This window comes from Dermacentor albipictus, chromosome 5 (assembly GCF_038994185.2).
Source record: "Dermacentor albipictus isolate Rhodes 1998 colony chromosome 5, USDA_Dalb.pri_finalv2, whole genome shotgun sequence".
NCBI lineage: Eukaryota > Metazoa > Arthropoda > Arachnida > Ixodida > Ixodidae > Dermacentor > Dermacentor albipictus.
In genome coordinates this window covers 171,078,298-171,084,972 of record NC_091825.1, presented here as the reverse complement: position 1 = coordinate 171,084,972, position 6,675 = coordinate 171,078,298, and the positions used below count along the sequence as shown (strand labels likewise).

The window sequence follows — 6,675 nt, the reverse complement described above, 5'->3', positions numbered from 1 at the left end:
GCTTTTAACGTATCTTTGATATTAATGCCCAACGGTTTCAGTTGATGCAGCTGTCGTGTAGGTTGGTTCACCAATACCTATAAATATATATATATATATATATATATATATATATATATATATATATATATATATATATATATATATATATATATATATATATATATATATATATATATATATATATATATATATATATATATATATATATATTTGCCAAGCTGCCACGAGACCGCTGTTCAACAACCGCGCCTATCAACCAGATTCACCTGGTTCTGCTTTAAACACCTCGTGTGTAACATTTGGTGGAGCTGTGCGGGGTAACTCCCACGACCTACAACGGAGCCACCAGCACAAGAGCTACGCCGAAGCCGACGCCACACCGGACTTATCGCCGTCGCGCTCAATCATGGCCACAGAGCAAAATACCCTCACCAGCAGTGCCTCGGCGAGCCCAGTCCCTATCCAGCACTACCGAGAGCCACGCACGTTCTCAGCGAAGGCAGAGGATGATGTGGATGAGTGGCTAACCCATTACGAAAGGGTAAGCCAATACAATAACTGGAACGTAGTAGTTCTGCGGAAACCCGCAAGGTGGAGAGAAGTAATGAATGAAGGGAAAATCAGATATCCAACCGTTCGTAGACATCCAGACAGACATCCACCCGTTCCTTTGTAGCAATTGCTACGAAAGGGTGGATGTCTGATTTTCCCTTTATTTATTACTTCTCTCCACCTTGCGGGTTTCCGCAGAACTACTACATCAAACTCTTGCCTTTGCTTCGTATTGTGGACAAATTCGACTTCGCCCTGCCATCTGCTGGCCGCCTGGTTAGCTCAGATGGTAGAGCGGCTGCCCCGGAAAGGCGGTGGTCCCGGGTTCGAGTCCCGGACCAGGACGAATTTTTCTTCAACTATGAGGCTTTTCTTTCGAGGAACCCGTATGGGTTTCCTTTGTAGCAATTGCTACGAACGGGTGTATGTCTGATTTTCCCTTTATTAATAACTGGAACGCTGCCAGTCAGCTTAGGAACGTTGTTTTCTTCTTGGCCGGCACGGCGTTGGTATGGTATGACAACCACGCGGACATGCTGACTACATGGACACGTTTCGTTGAAGAGCTCAAAAAGTGTTTCGGTTACTCGGACGCAACGAGGAAACGTGCGGAACTCACATTAGCCGTACCCGGCGAGACTTGCACTACTTATATCGAAGAAATCTTGAAGCTGTGCCGAACCGTCAACCCTCAAATGACAGAGGAAGATAAAGTGGGGCACGTGGTATAAGGAATAGCGGAATACGTGTACAACTTCCTCATTGGTAAAGAGAACTTGCACACTGTGTTAGAACTGATACGGCACTGCCATAAGTTCGAGGCGCTGAAGACTCGCCGAATTACACCAAAGTTTGGACGGCTGGCCAATGTAACGACTGTAGCAAGTGTTGACACGAGTCCTCCGCTCCCAGACCTTTCGTCCGCCATCCGCAGATAGTCCGCGAGGAGCTCCAGCGACTTGACGAACAGGCACGTTATGCGGCGCCACGTTGCAGCTCCTCCGTTTTCCGAGACACTCTTTGGGAACCCCCATCGGCTACTTGGAACCACTCGTTAAACGTCGTGGATCCTAACGGCTCCAGAGACGAACCGCATTACATTACAACCGAACCACAACGCAATGATTCGCCCCCTCAACGTTTTGAGCAACGCCCACGCAACTTTCGTCCGCGAAGACTGGCCGCTACTTACGACTTTCTAGGGGAAGAGCTTCGTTACCCTCAACCGATGTCTTCGGCAGAATACTTCAATCCGCATTCTGAAGTTCGCCCTTCGCCAGTGTGTTACTGCTGCGGCATGCCTGGCCATATAGCTAGACACTGTAGCCGACGCCGAGCATCAAACTACGGATCGTCAGCGCCGACTATGCGGTCTAGCGTTCGTACACTGCGCACTCAGTGGCCAGGAGACTCCACTTCAGGAAGCCACTTTCGAGAGGACCGATGCACCACCCAGGAGACCGACTTTGGAGAAGAAAGAACCCGTAACCGCTACCGCTCCCCTGCCTCCGACCGTACTCTGACGCCACCACCAGCCTTCCGAGCCTCTCGATCACCATCCCCTCGGCCGCGATTCACGTCGCCATCGCCTCGGCGCCGTTTTGTGTCGCCCCCGCCGGGAAACTAGCCAGCGCGGCCGATGGAGGTGAGGTCGCTAGAAAATGTGTGCTGCCGACTCAACTGCCTCCAACTATTTTCATGCTAAAGAATAAGGTTCATGTACTGATTGATTGGGTCTCTACAATGGCTTTAGTCGACACGGGAGCAACTGTCTCGGTAATGAGTGTGGGGATTAAAGGCCTTCTGGGACGCAAGGTTATGTTTCGTTGGGACCAGTGCACAAGTTTCCGTGGAGTCTGTGGTGAATCATTATATCCGGCTGGTGTGTGTAACGTGGATGTGTCTTTGGGTGGGAAAGTTTTTAGTGCCGAGTTTACTGTTCTTCCTCGCTCCTCGCATGACGTGATTCTGGGGATTGACATTTTGCAATTGTGTGGCGCGAATGTTGACTGCCGGACGGGAGAACTCAGTGTCGACGCCAGAGTTTCACCTGTGCTCTTTGAAGGTGAAGCTTGCCCGGAGAGTGTGTTGTGCGTGTCTGAGGATACAGCTGTGCCCGCCTTATCCGCGATGCACGTTGCCGTCGCCTGTTCAACTCCGACTACTATCTCGTTCGATGCTGCAGTGGAACCTGTACATGGGAACTGCCTCAAGAAAAACGCGTTAGTTCCGCAATGCGTGGTCTCAGTGACCAATGGATGCGCGGGGATGTGGGCGCTAAATTGTTCCACTGAAGCGGCAGTGCTACCTCAAGGCCTAAAGATTGCCACGTTTCAGGAAGACTCGCCCGTATCGGTTGCAGTACTTACAGAGCTGCCCGATGGAGGAGCAACAGTGTCTCGAGCCCCGGGAGCTCGAAGGTACCTTCCATGATTGATAAGTCACTCAGCGATCACGAGCGTCGAGTTTTGATGTCCCTGCTTACGAAACATACCTTGGTATTCGACATTGCGCAGCACAATGGCCCGCCATCAATTCCTGCGTCCCGAACTCGTCACCGCATCAACACAGGAGCTGCCCAGCCAATCCGACAAAAACCCTATCGTGTATCCCCGTCAGAACGCAAGATAATCAGTGATCAGGTCCAAGAAATGCTATGCAAAGGCGTCATTCGAGAATCATCTGTCCTTGGGCAGCCCCTGTGATATTGGTGAAGAAGAAAGACGGTACGTGGCGGTTCTCTGTTGATTACCGTCGCCAAACGCCGTTACTAAGAAAGATGTATATCCGCTCCCACGAATTGACGACGCCATCGAGTGTCTCTTTGCGGCATCTTACTTTTCCTCAATCGATTTACGGTCAGGTTACTGGCAAATTGCTATACACAAGGACGACAGAGAAAAGACAGCATTTGTAACACCCGATGGACTATTTGAGTTTAACGTGATGCCTTTCGGGTTGTGTAACGCGCCCGCAACGTTCGAAAGGTTCATGGACACGATATTACGCGGCTTAAAATGGGAAGTTTGCATGTGCTACTTAAACGACGTTGTGATCTTCGGGCGAACGTTTAGTGAGCACAACAAACGTTTGGATTTGGTCTTGAACTGCTTGGAGAAAGCGGGTCTTGTGCTTAATTAAAAAAATGCCGTTTGGGGGAACGACAAACTCTTGTGCTAGGCCATCTGGTCGCTAAAGAAGGCACCCGGCGACCAGATCCACAAAAGACTGCGGCCGTAGAAGCATTTAGAGTACCCAACTCTGTCAAGCAGTTAAAAGAAGTTTCTTGGGCTTGTGCTCCTATTTTCGCTGATTCATTCCCCGGTTTGCTGACATGGCTCATCCCCTTACACACCTTCTCCAAAAAGGCGTTTCCTTTGAGTGGACTGCACATTGTGACTCATCGTTTCGCCAGCTCAAGTTCCTGTTGACATCCCAACCAATTATTCGCCACTTTGATCCTTCATCACCAACTGAGATTCACGCCGATGCCAGCGGCGTAGGCATCGGTGCCATGCTAGTTCAGCGTGTTGGTGACAGTGATCAGGAGAACATTCATTTGGGCTTGATGGTGCATACTTGAATTAGGAAGGAACAGCGGCAACTAAGACGATCACAAGAGGGGAGAACGACACAGGACAAGCGCCATCCTGTGTCGTTCGCTTGTCGCTTGTCGCTTGTCGTTGGCGCTTGTCCTGTGTCGTTCTCCCCTCTTGTGATCGTCTTAGTTGGCGCTGTTCCTTCCTAATTCAGGTGACAGTGAGCACGTGATCTCTTATGCTAGCCGGTCCTTAAGCCGCTCCGAGCGCAACTACACAGTCACCGAACAAGAGTGTCTGGCGGTCATCTTCGCCGGGCAACGGTTTCGTTCGTATCTCTACGGGCGCCCCTTCACTTTGATAACAGATCATCATTCGCTACACTGGCTTGTGAATCTGCGGGATCCCTCAGGACGACTAGCGCGCTGGGTCCTCCGTCTACAGGAATACGATTTCGTTATTTGCTACAAAAGTGGCCTACGACATGCTGACGCTGATTGTCTCTCTCGGATGCCAATTCAAACAACTGAATGTGATGCGGACAATTTTGATGAATACATCGCTTTTGTGCCCCCCGAATTTCCGGATATGGGTACCGTCATACCCGAGCAGCACAATGACGAGAGCTTACAACCGTTCTTCGCGGCAGCACAGGAGTCACCTGCAGGCAGTCGCTTTCGCCTACGTGATGGTGGCGCGCTGTATAAGAAGAGCTACTCGACCACCGCTGCACGCTACCATTTAGTTGTCTCCAAGAACCTTCGCCACCAAGTATTACACGCCATGCACGATGACCCAAGTTCCGGTGATCTTGGTTCCACGCGTACACCCTACCGGGCTGAAGAACGTTTTTACTGGCCTAAGATGCGGAAAGATATCGTACGGTACGTCGCCAGCTGCTCTCAATGCCAGCGCTACAAGCGTCCGCCACAAGCGCCACATGGCCTGCTTCAACCAGTTGCCCCTTCTAGCGTCCCCTTTGAGCAAATTGGTATACATCTTCGTGGCCCTTTCCCGCGATCCTCCAAGGGTAATCGTTGGGTTATCGTTTGCGTAGATCACCTTAACCGCTATTGTGAGACCGCCACACTGCCATCGGCCACAGCTACAGAAGTTTCTAACTTCTGGCTAGCTAACGTTATACTCCGACATGGACCTCCTCGCATAGTAATCAGCGATCGTGGGCGACAGTCTACCGCGGACGTGGTTGAAGAAACCATTCGTCTGTGTTCATGTAGCTTCCGCCATTCTACGCCCTACCATCCACAATCTAATGGTCTGGTCGAGCGCACAAACAGAACGCTTGCCAACATGCAGTCCATGTACGTCGATTCAGCACACAAGAATTGGGACAGTATCTTGCCTTTCATTACCTATGCCTTCAATACCGCGAAAGACGAGACCACTGGTTACTCACCATTTTTCCGTCTGTATGCTCGTCCGCCGCGCTACACCCTCGACACCATATTTCCCTACTTCGCTCATGACAACGAATCAATTGATGAGATCCTATGTCGAGCAGAAGAAGCGCGACGCCTCGCTAGGCTACGCACCCTAGCATCGCAGGACCGGTCCAAGATACGCTATGACGGGCGTCACCGCCACGTTTACTTCGATCATGGTGATCTTGTGTGGCTCTGGACGCCGTTGCAGAAGCGTGGCTTGTGCCAGAAGTTTCTCGCCCTCTACGTCGGCCCTTACGTTATTCTGGAGCGCCTCAGCGAAGTAAACTACCGCATTGCGCGTCTCACGAGCAGTGGACGACGTTCGGCCAAGGCTGTAGTGACACACGTCGCGCGTCTGAGGCGTTACAACCCACGAGATGACTGACTTGCCCGGCGGGCTTCGTCTGCCAGCGGGGAAATGTCACAACCTGTCATGAACCACGCCTGCCGCGCAGACAACCAGATGAAAGAAAGAGAACGACGTTGGCCAAGCTGCCGCGAGACCGCTCTTCAACAACCGCACCTATCAACCAGATTCATCTGGTTCTACATTAAACACCTTGTGTGTAACAATACATATATATATATATATATATATACACACACACACTCTCTGTGGCGCCTAACTCGTAACAGAAATATATACGCAAATATCCACATACCCCTCAAAATATGGTTGGTGTGCACTATGACAAGGATAACGCTCTTTGAAAGCCTCTTTTTCGGACTGCGTACTACACGGCTGACTGTCTAGCGGGAGTTGGTGTATGGTAGCACGCGAAGATGAGAAACGATGCTTGCTTGGGATTCATTGCGACGTTCTCTTTCATGTGGCTCACGTGTTCGATTACAGATCACGAATTCAACAGACCTAAGCCGTCTTAGTTGAGACGCCCTTTGGGTCGCAATTACTAGACACACTGTATTACTCATCCCTGATGTGTCATTGTTCCACTTATTCCTATACGGCGCTCCCAGACTGTGTGGGACAGCAAATGCAAAGGCGGCGTGGGTGCCGGGTTTCGTTTCTCGTACCGCAAATACGCGACATATGCGACCGCTGTGCGCCTCTCTCCAAGTTGTCGTAGCTACAACACCAAGCACGTTGCGCCTCTTGCCACCACTTCCGAATGCAT

The 6,675-nt window shown here is 50.7% G+C and overlaps 1 non-coding gene across 1 annotated transcript; it reads left to right on the top strand.

Annotated features, from left to right (window-relative positions):
• The first annotated feature begins 826 nt into the window (after positions 1–826).
• TRNAS-GGA (transfer RNA serine (anticodon GGA)) lies at positions 827–901 on the top strand. The gene has a single exon. It is a non-coding gene; the product is annotated as a tRNA-Ser (tRNA).
• Positions 902–6,675: the final 5,774 nt, after the last annotated feature.